Here is a 16415-nt window from a genome sequence, read left to right as displayed (position 1 = left end):
TTAACTAGGATGATGATGTGGCGAAAATGATGATGTCATGATATGTGAAATCTGAGGGTTAGAAGATCAAAATGAAAATTATGTTTAGAAGATTTTCCTCTCAATGAAGTCATGTGATGATCGACTACTTTTGGAAAGTGTATAAAGACTAAAGGATCTCTTCAAGAAAGGCAAGTTCTATTTAAAGTATGTTTATCTATCCCTGGTAAGATCCGGGATGATAAATCATATTTTTGATAGAGCTAATTTTTATAAAGAGCTATTTTAAAGAGGGAGAGGAATATTCTATCATTTGCAAGAATTCAAGATCATGAAGATTGCATGGAGCTTAACTTGGTATGAAGCTATTAGAAGACACAAAGTTTAGTTTGGTGTGAAGCTATTTGAAGACACAAACTAAATTAGGTAAGAAGAAACCAAGGAAATTATCAAGACCATATTTAACAACACAATTTGAAGGAAGATCCAAGAGCTATCTATGGGCGGAACTATTTATGGAGTCTAATCATATGTGGAGATTGATTGAAGATTGCAAGAGATATGATTAGAGATTTGAAGATCCAAGCATGGATAATTGAAGATCATGCTTGAAGATATTGAAGGCTAAACTTAGATGAAGATGAAATCAAGTTTGGTAACAATATTTCCATTAGTTAAACGAAGATCATTTGAGAAGACTAAACTTGGGCCAAGTTTAGAAAGAAGATCGGGAGATCTTCAGTGGCTATCTTTGGTGGGATGGTCGCGTGTGGCTTGGTGGGCATGTCCCTCAGGAGAGGGAGACCTACTGAAGTGACGAGAGGAAGGAAGCAGCTGCAGGCAGGAGGAGCTCAAATCGAGTCAACTGCTACGAGGCGGACTGAAGGAACCGGGAGGTTGAAGGTCGCAGATTCGGGTGCATCTTGCTAGAACTTCGATCGTGTTCGATGAAGGTGGGTCGTGTCTACCGTGGGTTTTCTGAACATCTAACTTTGGAATGTGTCGAGTTAGGGAAGGCTGCGGAGGAATTCTAAAGGGAAGTAACTTTATTAGGCGTCGGGGTGTGTCCATATAAGAGATCCCTCGTGAAGATTTAGAATAAAGCCCAATCGGGTGAGGAGACTCTTCGGTGAGAGTTGAGTGAGTGGCCATCGGGTAATCTAGAGAGGACAATCTTTGTATTGAGAGAGTGAGAGAGTGTTGTACTCTTTGTTCTTATACCTCTTTTAGTGGATTGTTTCTCCGGGCCTGACCCCCCAGATATAGGTAAGGTTTTGCCAAACTGGGTTACCAATTTGCTTGTCTCATTTCTCTTATTTGATTGTGTGTGTGAGTGTTCAAACCTTGAGTGAGTTTTTGCCCCCAGATAGTCAATTGCAATAAGTCTCAAATGTGTACGAGTAAGACAAAGATGTATGGGACAAAGAGGCATGGGCTTTTATTTCAGTTTATTTTATTATATTTTATAATTTAGGTTTTTTTTTCCTTATTTTAAAAATATCAAGTAGTTTATTGGTTTTATTTTCTTAATACAGGTGTTTTTGTAGAAAGGAGTATCTCAAATTTATAGTTAACAAAATTATTTTTACAATTAACTATGCAAAAATATATATATATATATATTAAATGAATTAGCTATTATCTCTATTGGAAAAAAATCATATCTCTTAGTTTAAATACCAAAATTTTATAGATAATTTTGCAATCTGAACGACAAAAACCATGCTTTTGACATCGTTGTCCATTCTTTATTTTTGTTAGTAATTTTAAATTTTGAAAATTAAAAAAAAACACATTTAGAAACAAAAAATACTCTTGTTTTAGAATATATATATATATATATATATGGAAACAAACTTTCTATATTTTTAATTCTTTTTTGAAAATATTTCTAATCATTGGTTTTCTAATTTTAACCTAACACACTAGAGATTTCTGCACCACTATTTTTTTACACCGACCGACTTGGATAGTTGTTTGCCTGGCAAATTCTGATCAAGGAAGACATGGCGATCAATGATGGTTGGTGACAGTTTGTTGTCAACAGCCTGTGTCCATGAGTAACATAGGAGTCATGTGACTGGTCGTTAGAGACCAAGCGACCGGTAGTGGCTGGCGGTGGTGGGTCTCTAGTGGCTAATGGTGACATTTTATTATGGGACATGTAGTGGCGGCAAGCGCCTGCCGTCAGAAACAAGACAGCAAGGGATGACTTGTAGGTGGCTGGTGACCCGTCCATGGGTTGTAGGTGGAGGGCAGGGGCAGGCTATCAATGGTCGGGACGGTAAGCCACTGGTAATAGGGCAATGACGTGTCATCGGAGGCCAAATAAAAATATATAAAATAAAATTTATTTACTAATACAACTTAATTTTGTTTACTAATATAAAAAATTTTATAAAAAAATATAAAAATACAAATATGAGAAATGATAAAAACTTTACAATATTTTTTTTATGATCAAACTTGTTTTGTGTTTTCATTTTCTAAAATATACAATAACTTTTGTATTTAAACATGTTTTTATTTTTTAAAAATTAATAATAAAATAAAAATAAAATAAAAGAGGAAAAAAACAAAAACAAAAACAAAAACAATCCCAAACAAACGGTAATAAGTTTTTAATGCATTGCAAGTAGATTAATTGAAAAAAAATTGAATTAGAGAAGGATCTAGAGTCCCTATATTTTTTTAATTTAATATTTTATTTTTTTACAATTTTTAATCAATCTGTGCATTTTTTATTATATAAATTTTTATTTAATAAAAATAATTAAAACAACTTGTTACAATTTTGCCAAAGCCTTATTTATTTTTAATTTAACCAAGGTTGATGTCCGTGATAAATGATAATCAATTCTCATGATAAAAATTGTTTGATGAAATTGAGCAGAAGCTTAAGGGGTCGTTTGGCATCGTTTCTGTTTTTTTTTCTCTTTTTTTTTGTTTAGCTTTGTTTTTATTTTATTTTTAATTTTTTGAAACAAAAACGTGTTTGGATACACTAACGATTGTGTATTTTTAAAGCGGAAAACATTTTTTATTATTTTTTTAAATTTATATTTTTTATTTTATTTAAACTTTATTTTTTATATTAGTATACTTGATTGTATTATTAAATAAAATTAATAATATAGATTGCTATTGTATGTGTAAAAAATATCTTATAAAAAATTGTACTATTTGGAACTAAAAAATATTTTGGGGATTGCCTTAAAAAATTTAATATATATATATATATATATATATATTCAAATTGGATCCATCTGTTTTTTAAAAAATAAAGAGAGAGGAGGGACAAATATAGAGATATAGTCATAATCTTTTTTTGAGATCAAATAAAAAGTCCATAGCTCAAGTAATAGATTTTTACAAATATTTTTTTCAATATATATATGAATCTTATATGTTATATCCTAGTTTATAAAAATAAAAAGTAAAACAATAATTTTCACAAATATTTTCTAAAAATATATATTTTTTATATTATATAAACTAATCTCTAAAATAACAAGCCCAAATAATAAATTTTTATAAATATTTGTTTGAAAAAAATATATTTTTTTAAAATTATTTGTTTTAACTTGTAAAATAGTTTATATTTTTTAAAAAATAAAAAATTAAAATTAAAAGGAGAGAAAGAGAAGTGAAAGAGGAAGTGTTTGATGGTGGTAGGGGGAAGGGTTTTAAAAATGTTTCCAAAAATATGTTGAAAACATATAGCTTTTGATATCCATGATTTCATCACAACTGTCAAAGCAATAAATGCTAATTAACGTATATTGAGGGCTAGAGGGGGTAGGTTAAATCTCATTTAATCATATAATTAGATATATCAAGTGTAGAGATTTATTTTAAATGGGAGCATGCATGACTATGAATTAAATAATCCATTTTCCCCTTTTCAGTGGAGGGGGAAAATAAATAGAAAATAATAATAATAATAATAATAAATAACCTCTTTAGTCTCTCTAGTTAGGTCAGATTGCTCTTTTAATTCTTTTTAATATCAATTGTCGGTATATAATCCCTCTATTTTCCAAATCAAAAAATTATAGTCCAAATCTTAACGGATATCTATTTCTCCATCATTACTTGCTAATGTGCTATTCTCACTTATTAAAATAATATTAAAAAAAATTAAAAAAATATGAAAAATTAAGTTGTTAACACATGTTAAACCATTGTAATGCTCTTTGGATTCGGATCCTAATCGGATCCAAACCCGAATTGTGCCTTCTTCTCTTCTCTTCCCCCATCATCTCCACCTGGACAACCCTCTTCTCTTCTCTCCACCATCTCCACCCGGACAACCTCTTCTCTTCTTCCACCATATCCACTTGTCCTTGAACGACATCCTCCGAGCTGGTTGGAATCCGTGACGCTGTGACGCAACCCTTCTAGTGTTTGTTCCTTCTTCCACTGCATTGGCGTCGTCCTTGCCAATCCGCCACGACCTGCAACTTGGGAGCGAAATTTTCCGATTGTTGTTTGTCATTCACCACGCGCATAGTCGCTAGGTCTGTTCTTCAACTTGCTTCTAAGAATAAACTAAATCATTGCTGTTCCTTTTGCAATTTTGACATAGTAACTAGATTTGTGTATTTGGTTTTGAATGGGAAGATTTCTTTTATAGCAAATCAAAATTTAAACTCATTCCTTAAATCACTAAAGTTGTGTGACTGAAAATTTTGTTGTATTTAGTTTTGCAGCAACACCTATAAAGAGGTTTGTTTCTTCTTCGTCTTATTGTTTTTTTAATGTATTGTACCTCATGCTATCTATTTCTTCAATCCAATTGTCGACATTTACATGTTCTCTCTTACATTAGCATGATTATTCTAGTGAAGGCATGCAGTGCTGAATTTAAGAAAATGGTAGACATGACACCAATTTATATTTATGCAATTCTGTGGGCCACAACAATGAAGAAATGTTTGAGATGCAAAGTATGGTTCATTCCATGCAATATACACGTGGGAGGTAGGACATCAACATATATATATATATATATAATGTTGTGGGCCACATACAATAAATACATTAGCTTTTTTTTTTGGTATAATACCCAAATTGGTCCATCTACTTTTCTCTCTCTTTCTTTTTGGTCCCTTTTACTCAGAAATGCGCTCCGCTAATCCCTCTATTCTTGAAAATGACCCAATTTAGTCCCTCTACCCTTTAATCTCTTCCCATCTAGTCCCTCTATTTTTGAAAATACAGTCAATAATTGGCCTATTTTAGAGTAAAAAGGACTAAGTAGAACCATTTTCAAGAGTAGAGGACTACTTGTGAACATTTTTGAGTAGAGGGACCAAAAAGGAAAGAGAGAGAGAAAAGTAGAGGGACCAATTCGGGTATTATACCTTTTGTTTTTTTGGTATGCAATCAAATTCTCATAGGGAAATCAGGGGTCAATTGATTAATGAATGTGATAAGAAATATTTGAGATGCAAAGTATTGCCCACTCCATGCAATATATATTGTGGGAGGTAGGACACATATTTGTACATGTAATATTGTGGGTCATATACAATAGAAAAATTAGCTTGCCTTATTTATTATTATTATTTTTTTTTGTTGTTGTTGGGTATGTAATTAAACTCTCATGTGCCATGCAATAAAACTATCATAGGAAATTTTAGATTCGTACTCAAGGGTCAATTATTGATTAATGGATGTGATAAAAAAAAAAATGTTTGAGATGCAAAGTGTGCTCCATTCCATGCAATATATATAAGTTGGGAGGCCATACATCAACATATATATATACATATATATATACATACATACATATATATATATATATATATAATATTGTGGGCCACATACAATAGATACATTAGCTTGCTTTTTTTGTTTTTGTTTTTTGGTTATGCAATCAAATTCTTATCGGGAAAAATTAGCTTGCCTTATTTTTTTTTTTGTTGGGTATGTACTAAGACTCTCAATGTCATGCAATAAAACTCTCATAGAAAATTTTTGGTCTGTAGTCTGTTAGGAAATTTGATTTGTTGTTGGAGGAGAAACAGGAATGGGATGACAGAAGACTGAGGCGTGCAAGAGCACTGTCCTTAAGAACAAATTTGCCTCCTTTTTGCAGTGCGACAGGAAACTACAGATGGCGTTGTTCTCCAGGATTCAACAGTCAGATTCTCTGTTCGCGCACCAGAATAGAGAACAAACGAGTGCTCAGATTTTTCGATGAAGATGAAGAGGTAAGGAAAAAGTAGACATGGATCAGGTTTTAATATTGGTGGACAGGTGGCAAGGCGTAAGGTGAAGGGACACGGCAACGGCTGGTTCTCGAAGAGTCACGATGAAAGACGAAGAGCCACGACCGGAACTGGAAAGCCGTTTCATGGCAAAAAAAATTAAATACAAGATAAAGGGCAAAAAGGTAAAAACCTATTGCGTGACTGCACCCAATAAATCTGGTGCATTCGTGTCCGCACCACACACCTACGTGAGCGCCTGTGCGTAAGAGAGCATAACCACTAAAGCAAGGTTAAAGGATAATGAATAGTACTATATATAAAGTAGATGAATTCCTTGTAGCTAGGGGTGTATTTGAGCCGAGCCGTTCGTGAGTAGCTCGGTGTTTGGCTCGATAAAGGCTCGTTTATGTTTAGCTCATATTTTAAATGAGCCAAGCTTGAACATCATTTTCAAGCTCGATTAATAAACGAGCCAAGCTTGAGCAGCCAAAAGCTCACCTCGTTTTGGCTCGCGAACACAGCTCGTGACCAAGCTCATGAACAAGCTCGTTTATAAGCTCGATTGTGAGCTCGTTTATATATATATATATATATATATATTACATTATATATATGTATATTAAGGTGTATATGTGACTATGTCATTGTTGTTAATTTGAGTTACACATATAGGGTTATAAACTACTATTCGAAGGCTAAGCTCATTAAAAGCTCAAGTCAACTAGTTCATTAAGTTAAATGAGGTCATAAGATAAACGAGCCAAGCTTGAACACCACCAAACTCGGCTCATTAAATCTCGTGAAGAACTCGTTTATTGTATAATTAAAAGCTCGTTTATAGTATCATTTACAATTTTATTTGTAACAATCATTAATATAATCAAACTCAAATTGAGTTGAGTCACACTTGATAATGATTCATTAAATAAGTTTACTAAATAAAAAAATAAAATATAAAAAAATAGTCAAGCCTTAATCAAGTTAGCTAGCTAAGTCTAAGCTTCGAATTTTCTTAACAAGTTGAGCTCGAGCATGAAGCTCGAAAGAAGCTCGATTAGAGCTCGAAACTCGGTTAAAATAGTAACGAGCCAAGCTTGAACATAAAAAATGAAGCTCGAAGAAAGCTCGGCTCGAGTTCAAGCTCGATTAAATAGTAACTAGCCAAGCTTGAACAAGGCAAAGCTCGGCTCAGCTCGGCTTGTTTACAGCCCTACTTGTAGCTAGGCAATGTGGTACTAAACTTTTAGTATGAATGTTTTGAAACAAATATGGGCCTAAAGAATATGGGCCCTCTAACATAGTCATGGGTCAATTGATTAATGGATGTGATAAATAAATTTTTTTTTGAAATATAAAGGATGGTCCACTTATGCAATATACATTCTGGGGAAGGTATGCATGACACCAAAATATACATAACCAAAATAAAATGTTGTGGAAGGCATTAAAAAAAATTAGCTTGTCTAAGAATTGGTACGCAATCAAACTCTCATATGTAATTATTTGTTTGTACTCCAGGGTGAATTGATTAATAATTGTGATTAAAAAAAATGTTGGAGATGAATACATTAGCTTGCTTTTTTTTGTTTTTGTTTTTTGGTTATGCAATCAAATTCTTATAAGGAAAAATTAGCTTGGCTAATTTTTTTTTTGTTGGGTATGTAATAAAACTCTCATGCAAATTTTAGGTTTGTATTCATGGGTCAATTGATTAATTGATGTGATAAATAAATTTTTTTTTTGAGACATAAAGGATGGTCCACTTATGCAATATACATTCTGTGGAAAGCATGAAGAAAAATTAGCTTGTCTTTTTTTTTTTTTTAACAATTGGTATGCAATCAAACTCTCATATGTAATTATATGTTTGTACTCCAGATTGAATTGATTAATAAATGTGATAAACAAAAATGTTGGAGATGAGTACATTAGCTTGCTTTTTTTTGTTTTTGTTTTTGTTTTTTTGGGTATACAATCAAATTCTAGCTTGCCTTATTTTTATTATTTTTTGTTAGGTATGTAATCAAACTCTCAATGCCATGCAATAAGACTCATAGAAAATTTTAGGTTTTTAGTCAAGGGTCAATTGATTAATGGATGTGGTAAATAAAATTTTTTTGAGATGTAATGGATGGTCCACTTATGCAATATACATCCTGTGGAAGGCATGCATGCCACTAAAATATACATAACCAAAATAAAATACTATGGAAGGCATGAAGAAAAATTAGCTTGCCTTTTTTTAAAGAATTGGTACGCAATCAAATTTTCATATGTAATTTTATGTTTGTACTGCTGGGTGAATTGATTAATAAATGTGATAAAAAAATGTTGGAGATGGAAAGAATGGTCCAATTTTCATGCAAAACAAGCATCTCAAACCTTCTGTTTTCTTAAATGTTAGTGAGATTGAGAGCATGGCCAGCATGACTTGGTTTGTCTTTTCCTGTTTAGCTACTTTATAATGAGTAGTAGGAACCAAAATTGTTGCCTTAGAGGCGTTTTAAATTTAACTCAAACCATCTACCCAAATTGGAAATTTTATTTGTTGTCCATGAAAACTTTTATTTTTGAATGGTTCCATACAATTTCACTTATAATGAGCACATCAATGGATGAGTGCATTTTAATATGTATAGCAAATCAGTAAATGTACTTCATTTCTTTCTATTACCTTATTAGCTTGGTTTTTCTTTTTCGCACAACATGGTCACTTATGATGAGTACATTCTTAAATATCATCATGGAGGGTCATTTCGTAAGAGAAGGGGAAGTGAAATGTGTCAATGGGAATGTATCTGAATTTGTTGTGGATCCTGATAAATTTTGTTTTTGGGACCTATTGGGAGATCTCAAGGATTTGGGATTTTGATATTAAGAAGACTATGGATTTGTTTTATGAAGATGATGGGGGACACATTACAACTAATATGCAATAATGGGGGGACTACAGTGCTAGCTGACCAATTAAGGAGAAAGTTGACTATAGATGTTTATGTGGAGTCATTAAATGCAAATCATGGGATTACCTTACTAGAATGTTTACTCTCTAATTCTAAAACTATTGAACCATTGCTTATGAGCCAGGTCAATGAAAGTGAAAGTGACAATGAGTCAAACATGGATGATGAAGAAAGGTTATTTGATGTCCCATTTATTGAATATAACTCAGATGTTGATGATGTAGTAGTGGAGGCCAGGTCAGAATATATGTTGATTTGAAGAAGGCAGTGCAAGGGAATGATGGTGAATAAGATGATGAAAATTCAGAGGAAGATGAGGAAGCATATATTGACAGGGGGCATCTTGATGCTACTGCTAGTCTTCATGTTAGAAGAAATGTGAGAAGAAAAAATATTGGGCCAGGGAAAGTAACTGCATATGAAAATGAATATATTGACTCGTCAGATCCAGGTAGGTATGATGACACCAGTGATGGTTTTGATGCCGATGATGCAAGAAGACATAAGTCTCTAAGAAAGACTTATGACCCTAATATCCTGCTAGAAGATTTTTTCTTTGGATCTCAGGTTTAAAGAACTCAAACTATTTAAGAACGAGCTGATTAAATTTTCAACTAGAAAGGGTTTTGAGTTCAAGTATGTTAAAAATGATACATTGAGTGTTAGGGCCAAAAATTCTGCAAAAGGGTGTAAGTGGTTGATCCAATGTTCTTGATGTAGTGGGAAAAATGTTCGTTGTGAGATGATAAGTGTCATCTTGGGGCCACTAAGAATAAGAGAGTCATAGCTTCTTTGATTGCTAAAAAGTATGGTGAGATGATAAGTGTCATGCCTTTCATTAGGCCTAGACAAATGAGAGCAATGGTGTGTAGAAATGCCAAGGGCTTAGTGCTGAAAAAGATTGAAGAACAATTCATAGAAGATTTCAAAGTTTTAAGTAGCTATGCATTAGAGTTAAAGGCCACTAACCCTGGGAGTAATGTTTCTATTGTCTCTGAAAGGCATCACCCAAATAATTTACCTGTTTTCCAAAAGATTTACATTTGCTTGACAGCTGCTAGAGAGGGATTCATTGCCTGTAGGAGGAGGCTTATAGGCTTGGATAATTGCTTTCTAAAAGGTTTGCTAAAGGGTCAAATTCTGGTGGCTATAGGGAGGGATGGGAACAACTAGATATTCTCTATTGCATGGGTAGTAATATAAAAAGAAACAAGTGAATCATGAACATGGTTTATAAACCATCTAAAGACTGATCTTGGAATTGGAGATAGACTTGGTTGGTCCATAGTCAATGATATGCAGAATGTCAGATAATATTAGTACAATTTTTTGTTATTTACTTGGATGTATTTTGATTTGTTCACTATCTTCTTTGTAGGGGCTAATTCATGCAGTGAATAAATTATTACCATTTGTGGAGCATAGGATGTGTGCAAGGCACATTTATGCAAGATGGGGGAAGAAACATCATGGCAAGGATCTTCAAATTCAATTTTGGAATGTAGCTAGGTGTACAAGCCAGCGTGAGATGCAAACAAAGTTGGACCAAATAAAGAAATTAAAAGGAGGAGAGAAGGCTGTAGTGGAGTTATTGGAAAGATGGCCCATTACTGGTTTATGTCAGCCATTTTTTTCAGATGTTGCCAAGTGTGAGGTAATTGACAACAACATGTGAGAGACATTTAATGTGGTGATTATGGATTCCAGGACCAAGCCTATCATCACCATGCTTGAAGATATAAGACAGTATATCATGATAAGGATAGCTGTGAAAAGGGGTTATGTTAGGAAGTGAATGCTGATATTGGCCCTAATATACTTGCCAAGATTAAGAAAAAAAAAGACTGCAAAATGGCTTGTTGAGTGGAATGGAAGAGCAAGCCATGAAGTATTTTTTGATAACTTAGTTTTGGATGTAAGAGAGGGATATGTAGTTATGCTAGCATAGCAAATATGTTCATGTTCTTGTAGAAAATGGAATAATATCGGCATACCTTGCCAGCATGCCATGGTTGTAATTGCCTATAAAGGAGGTGATCCACTTAATTATGTCTCCAAATGGTTCAATATATATATATATATATATAAGCATATCAATTTTTTGTGAATCCAGTGAAAGACAGGAAGTTCTAGCCAGTTAGTGAAGAAGGTGAACTACTACCTCCTATGGTTAAAAGAATGCATGGTTGACCACCTAAGAAAAGGAAAAGAAAGCTACTAGAACGTAGAAATAAGAGCTAAAAAAATTGTCTGAGGTAGGCAGGGTTTTCAAGTGTACAATTTGTCATGCCGAGGGCCACAATAGGCGTCATTGTCAAAATATAGATAAAATATCTGTAAGCTTCCATACTGCTCATTTCTTCATCACTATATTAATTTTCATTCCATAATTCAAATTACTATGTTGATGTAGGTTGCAGCAGATAATCCCCAACTTGAACCAACGTCAAGAGTAGAGACAGAACTACCTGCAGGCAGAAGAAGACAGAGAATACCATCTGCTAGCTAATCATGCACTACAAGAAACTGCTGAATTAGAAACATAAATTTAGCAACGGAATAATTCTGTTACTAATTAGCAATGAATCAACAATGGATTACTTATCCGTTTCAATTTTAAAAACGAACTTTACATCCGTTTTAAAGTTTGAAACGTAAATTTTGTCCGTTGAGAATTCGTTACTAATTTACAAACGGATTACAAATCCGTTTGTAAGTTAGTAACGGATAACAAATCTGTTTCTAATATTAGCAACGGAATATAATTTTATTGGTAAATTAGAAACGGAAAGAAATTCTGTTGCTAGGAAATTAGCAACGAGGTTTTTAGAAACAGAAAAATTTCATTTCTAATCTGTTTCTAAAATGAATTAGCAACAGATTAGAAACGAAAAATATTGTTGGTAAATTACAATTTTCTTGTAGTGATGGATCTGCACAAATTTTGAGAGTAAGAAATGTTAACACAACATTGAAATAATTCTTTTCATTTGGAAAATAATTTTGGTTAATTGTCCTGCTTAACAAAAGCTGAATTTGTTGATATATATTGTAGGGTGCTACATAGGTGGACTTATTATTGGAAGAGAGATTTCCCGTTCTTCTTCATTCATCATTGCTAATGAATTAATTTTAATACATGACCTCATTTTAAATTTAGTTTAGAAGTCTGACTTTTTTTTTTTTGCATTGGACCTCACTAGAATGCATATTAAATATATATTGGGTCTGGCCAGAATAAGCATAGCAATTTTTGTAATCAACATTGGCAAATATGAAAAATGAGCAATACAAACTGTAAACTTTAAAAATTATAGAAGATCCTCCACATGATTTAATTCAAAGCTACCTAAACCGAGACTTCCATTATGCTTATGAACAAGGTCATACAAATGAATTAAAAATCAACACAATAATTGCCACATGCCAAGTAAACACCATCTATTTGATTGGGTAAAAGAATAACTAAAAGTAAAATGTCAAAGTGAAGCATTTTTCTTCTTACTAAAGCTAGTGTTGAGCAATCCAAAAAGATCAAGCCTAGGGTACTTTCTCAAACCAGACAAAGATTTATCAGAAAATAATAAAAATAACCTCTCAAATTGACTCATTCTATATAAAGAAGTACTTGCAAATAGGTATTGTATGGAAATTTATTCAGAAGTAAAAAAGTGATCTGATTAACTGGCATTTGCAATATACGAAATTGTAAGAATTCAAACTGCAAGAAAAGAGAGATCTAGGCTAACAATCACACAACAACAAGAATCTTTAATCTTCCATCCTAGGATAACCAAACAACACAACCCTAGGATTCACTTATTCATTAACAGAACAATAAGAGATAAGAAACTGAAACAATTTTACCTAAGTCAACTAAATATCCATTGGTGTAAGTAAAATGTTTCTAGGAGCTCATCAAGTGTCAATAGGCATAGTTTTGCTTTAGTCGTATTAAGTGTTCCCATAAACTCCGTAAATCTAAGTAGAACTTAAGCATATCATCACATATGATACAGGTCTGCTTGTGATCATCATTCACACAGTCCAAATACAAAAGAGAAGCACTTGAAGATATATACTTGCCTTTAGTCTTCCATCCTGAAGGAAAACACAACTTGATGTCAGGGCATGGCCATGGTCAAACAGCCATCCAACTTCTGCTGATTATACCTCACCAACATTCTTTTCTTTCAGTAAACACCACAATTGCTTTGGTAATGCCACAAGATCTACCTCATCTCTGATGGATTTTTGTGGCCTGTCCTCAATAAGTTCACGAAATACATCCTGGAAAGCATAATAAGTAACACACAAGTTAAGGAAATCAAAGGAAAAAAAAATTTGGCCGCAAGGACATAGCGGACACAAATATTGAATAATGCACAAATAATAGTGAAATCAAAACTTTTGGAGTAAATCTACTCATATAACTTGTATCATATCACATTCCAATAATGTCATCTGTCAGTGTGTACATACATCAGGGCCCAATTCAGAGACATCCTGGCCATCATAAGAAGACCAGAATAAAGGGAACAACATGATTTATTCAAAGCATTGAGATTATGAGGAAGGTTATTTTTAGAAAACTTATAGTATCAATGATGCTTCAACTGCACATTTCATATAAAACATATCACAATCAAGAATTGAGAAATTACTCAATGATTTGAATATCACTAGCTTCTTCCTAGACATTTCAGCATACTTGAACATAATCTATTATTAGACATATATATATATATATATATTTTGTAATAAACCTCATTTTTTTTCACATTAATTAGTTAATGTGATAAAATTATGCCACAAATAAACTATAAATGGTTAACTTTGAGGCTTAGTATACACTTAGCCTTGACAAATAAACCGTTAGCTTAACTAAATTAGACCATGGTGTCAATCATAGAGTACTAAGCTTTGGACTCACAAAAAATTAAATATAGGCAGTATTATTTAGTGTACTGAGCCTTAATTGGTACCTAGGCTAAATTATGGAGTTAAACACAAAGCTTATCAAGCTCGGCATGCATTAGAAACTAATAAAGGACAGATTTTTGAGGCATTAGCTTAATTAAATGGAGATGTAATTAAGTTAAGATCACGTCACAAGTAAATCATATACTTAGATACTTGAGTCTATGGGTAATCAAGCATGTCTATATACACACATTGAGTAAATGTGGATAAACCATCATTCATTAATCAAATGAAATTGTCGGCATAACCTTCAAATCATCTTTCTCTAAAAATCTAGATGAGGATTCTGCGAAAGAAGAGGCTCAAATGAACATGAAGGATAAAAATCTAGGATACACAAATGCAGATGTGGTAATGAAGCTTGGGGGATGGGATGCAGAACATACAAAAGCTGTTGCTCAAGCCTGCCTGAGTGCTTTGAAACAACTATTGTTGTCAGATAAACAGCTAACAGGTATCACATTATCAATGGATATGTTTATTTTTAAAATTAGTTGTATTTTAGAATTATCACGTTCATTCTGTGGATTTAACAACATCAGTATTAGATGTCAACCTGCAGATTTTTGTATACCAATTTTTGTCAACCTACATTTATCATTCATTTACAAGATCAGAGATACCATGCAGAATATATTATTGTATACAACTTGAGAGATGGCAAAATTAAATAGAGCAAACTGTTTACATGAGCAACAAAAGGTGATAGACTGCAGCAAATCCGGATTCAAACTTGAAAAATAATTTAGACTCATAAGCCAATAGATGTAAGGAATAATCTTGCTCTAACAAGAGCTTCATTAAAAAGAAAAGATAAATCAAACACAAGATACAAGAAAACAATTCTGGCAAACCCATGAAGCAAGCAACCTAGCCTAATTTTTTTTAAAAAAAAACTTATGCAATTCTAACTCAAGTTCTACTAATGTAAGCTTTTCAAATAACCCATATCAAATAGTGCATGCCTGAATATTTATCTTCCCTAAAATAGATCATTAAACCCCAACTCAACCTTGACAATCATTGTGCATAAAAAGAGAAATCACCAGCAGAACTCAACATTTTGAAAGGAAAAAAATCATCATACTTGGTAACTTTCTTGGTTTTCTCAGTGGGACAAACTTTGCACCAATAGCTAGTGCAATGGGTTATCCAAATATGAAGCCTCTGGCCTCGATTTCTAAGAAACTTAAACCATCACCAAGTTAGTCATAACAATAATAACATGAAATGAAGAAAAGATCTAGAGATCGCATAGAAAAAACCTTATAAGGAAGAGAGCTTCTCCACCACCATCATCTTCTCCTTTGAAAACAATATTTGATACCTAGAATCAATGAACCCTAACCCTAGAAAAAGTTAATTAATCACCAAACCAACAAAAATTCAGAAATAAATCAATCAAAAGGTCTATAGATCACAATACCACTTCGGAAGCACTCTAGGCCAAGATTGTCAACTTGCGATCCAAATTATAGTCATTCGTTAGTAGACCTAGAACCAAAACACCGCAATAATTAGGAAAAACTCAGAAGAAAATTAGGTAAAGAAATTACAATACTTAGATAGATCTTCGGCGAGGTAGGCGTCGTCGAAGTTGAGGGCGTAAAGAGGATCATACCTGAAATCCTCGAAATGGAAACAATGGTGATGATTGTCGGACACCCGAGACATCGGCGGAGAAGCAATAGTGGTCACCAATCAGATCCAAGTGGAGGAGTAAAGGATGAGGAAGGCGGCATGGCGGTCATCTGCGTCACGATCGGCTGCGGAGATGGAGGCGGCTTGTCGGAGTCTCGAGAGAGGGAGAGGATAAGACAAGCCGGTATTAATTATAATTCCATCCGAGACATCAGGTGGATGGAATTATAATTATATAATATATTATATATATAATATAATTATATTTAATAATACAAGTATTAAAAAATTATTGTATTTGTATTTTTTGCACTGTATTTGATACGACATTAATCAATTTAGTACTTTTGGCATTGTATTTAGCACAATATTAATAATTTACTATATTTATATTTTTGGTACGGGATTTGGCACGGTATTAATAATTTGCTATATTTATATAATTGTCACGGTATTTGGTACGGTGTTAATATATTATTATATTTATATTTTTGGCACCGTATTAGTATATTATTATATTATATATTGTTGGCAAGGTATTTGGCACGGGTCTTAGTATATTATTATATTTTATATTGTTGGCACGGTATTTGGCACGGAAGTAATATAATTATATTTTGGTATGGTATTT

The 16415-nt window shown here is 33.0% G+C and overlaps 1 long non-coding RNA gene and 1 pseudogene across 3 annotated transcripts; both read right to left on the bottom strand.

The window, feature by feature from the left end:
- Positions 1 to 4407, bottom strand: part of LOC120281204 — a 21697-nt pseudogene extending 17290 nt beyond the window's left edge.
- An 8676-nt stretch (positions 4408 to 13083) lies between these two features.
- Positions 13084 to 15980, bottom strand: LOC120280866. Of its 3 annotated transcripts, none has more exons than XR_005542425.1 (5): positions 15765 to 15980; positions 15570 to 15637; positions 15409 to 15492; positions 15231 to 15323; positions 13084 to 13450 (listed from the first exon to the last, which is right to left on the bottom strand). It is a non-coding gene; the product is annotated as an uncharacterized LOC120280866 (long non-coding RNA). The 3 variants fall into 3 exon arrangements; XR_005542424.1 differs by having other exon boundaries at positions 15409 to 15486; XR_005542426.1 differs by having other exon boundaries at positions 15409 to 15470.
- Positions 15981 to 16415: the final 435 nt, after the last annotated feature.

The sequence above is a fragment of the Dioscorea cayenensis genome, chromosome 17 (assembly GCF_009730915.1).
Source record: "Dioscorea cayenensis subsp. rotundata cultivar TDr96_F1 chromosome 17, TDr96_F1_v2_PseudoChromosome.rev07_lg8_w22 25.fasta, whole genome shotgun sequence".
NCBI lineage: Eukaryota > Viridiplantae > Streptophyta > Magnoliopsida > Dioscoreales > Dioscoreaceae > Dioscorea > Dioscorea cayenensis.
Note: the sequence above shows the minus strand (reverse complement) of the source record. Positions and strands in the feature narration are given on the sequence as shown.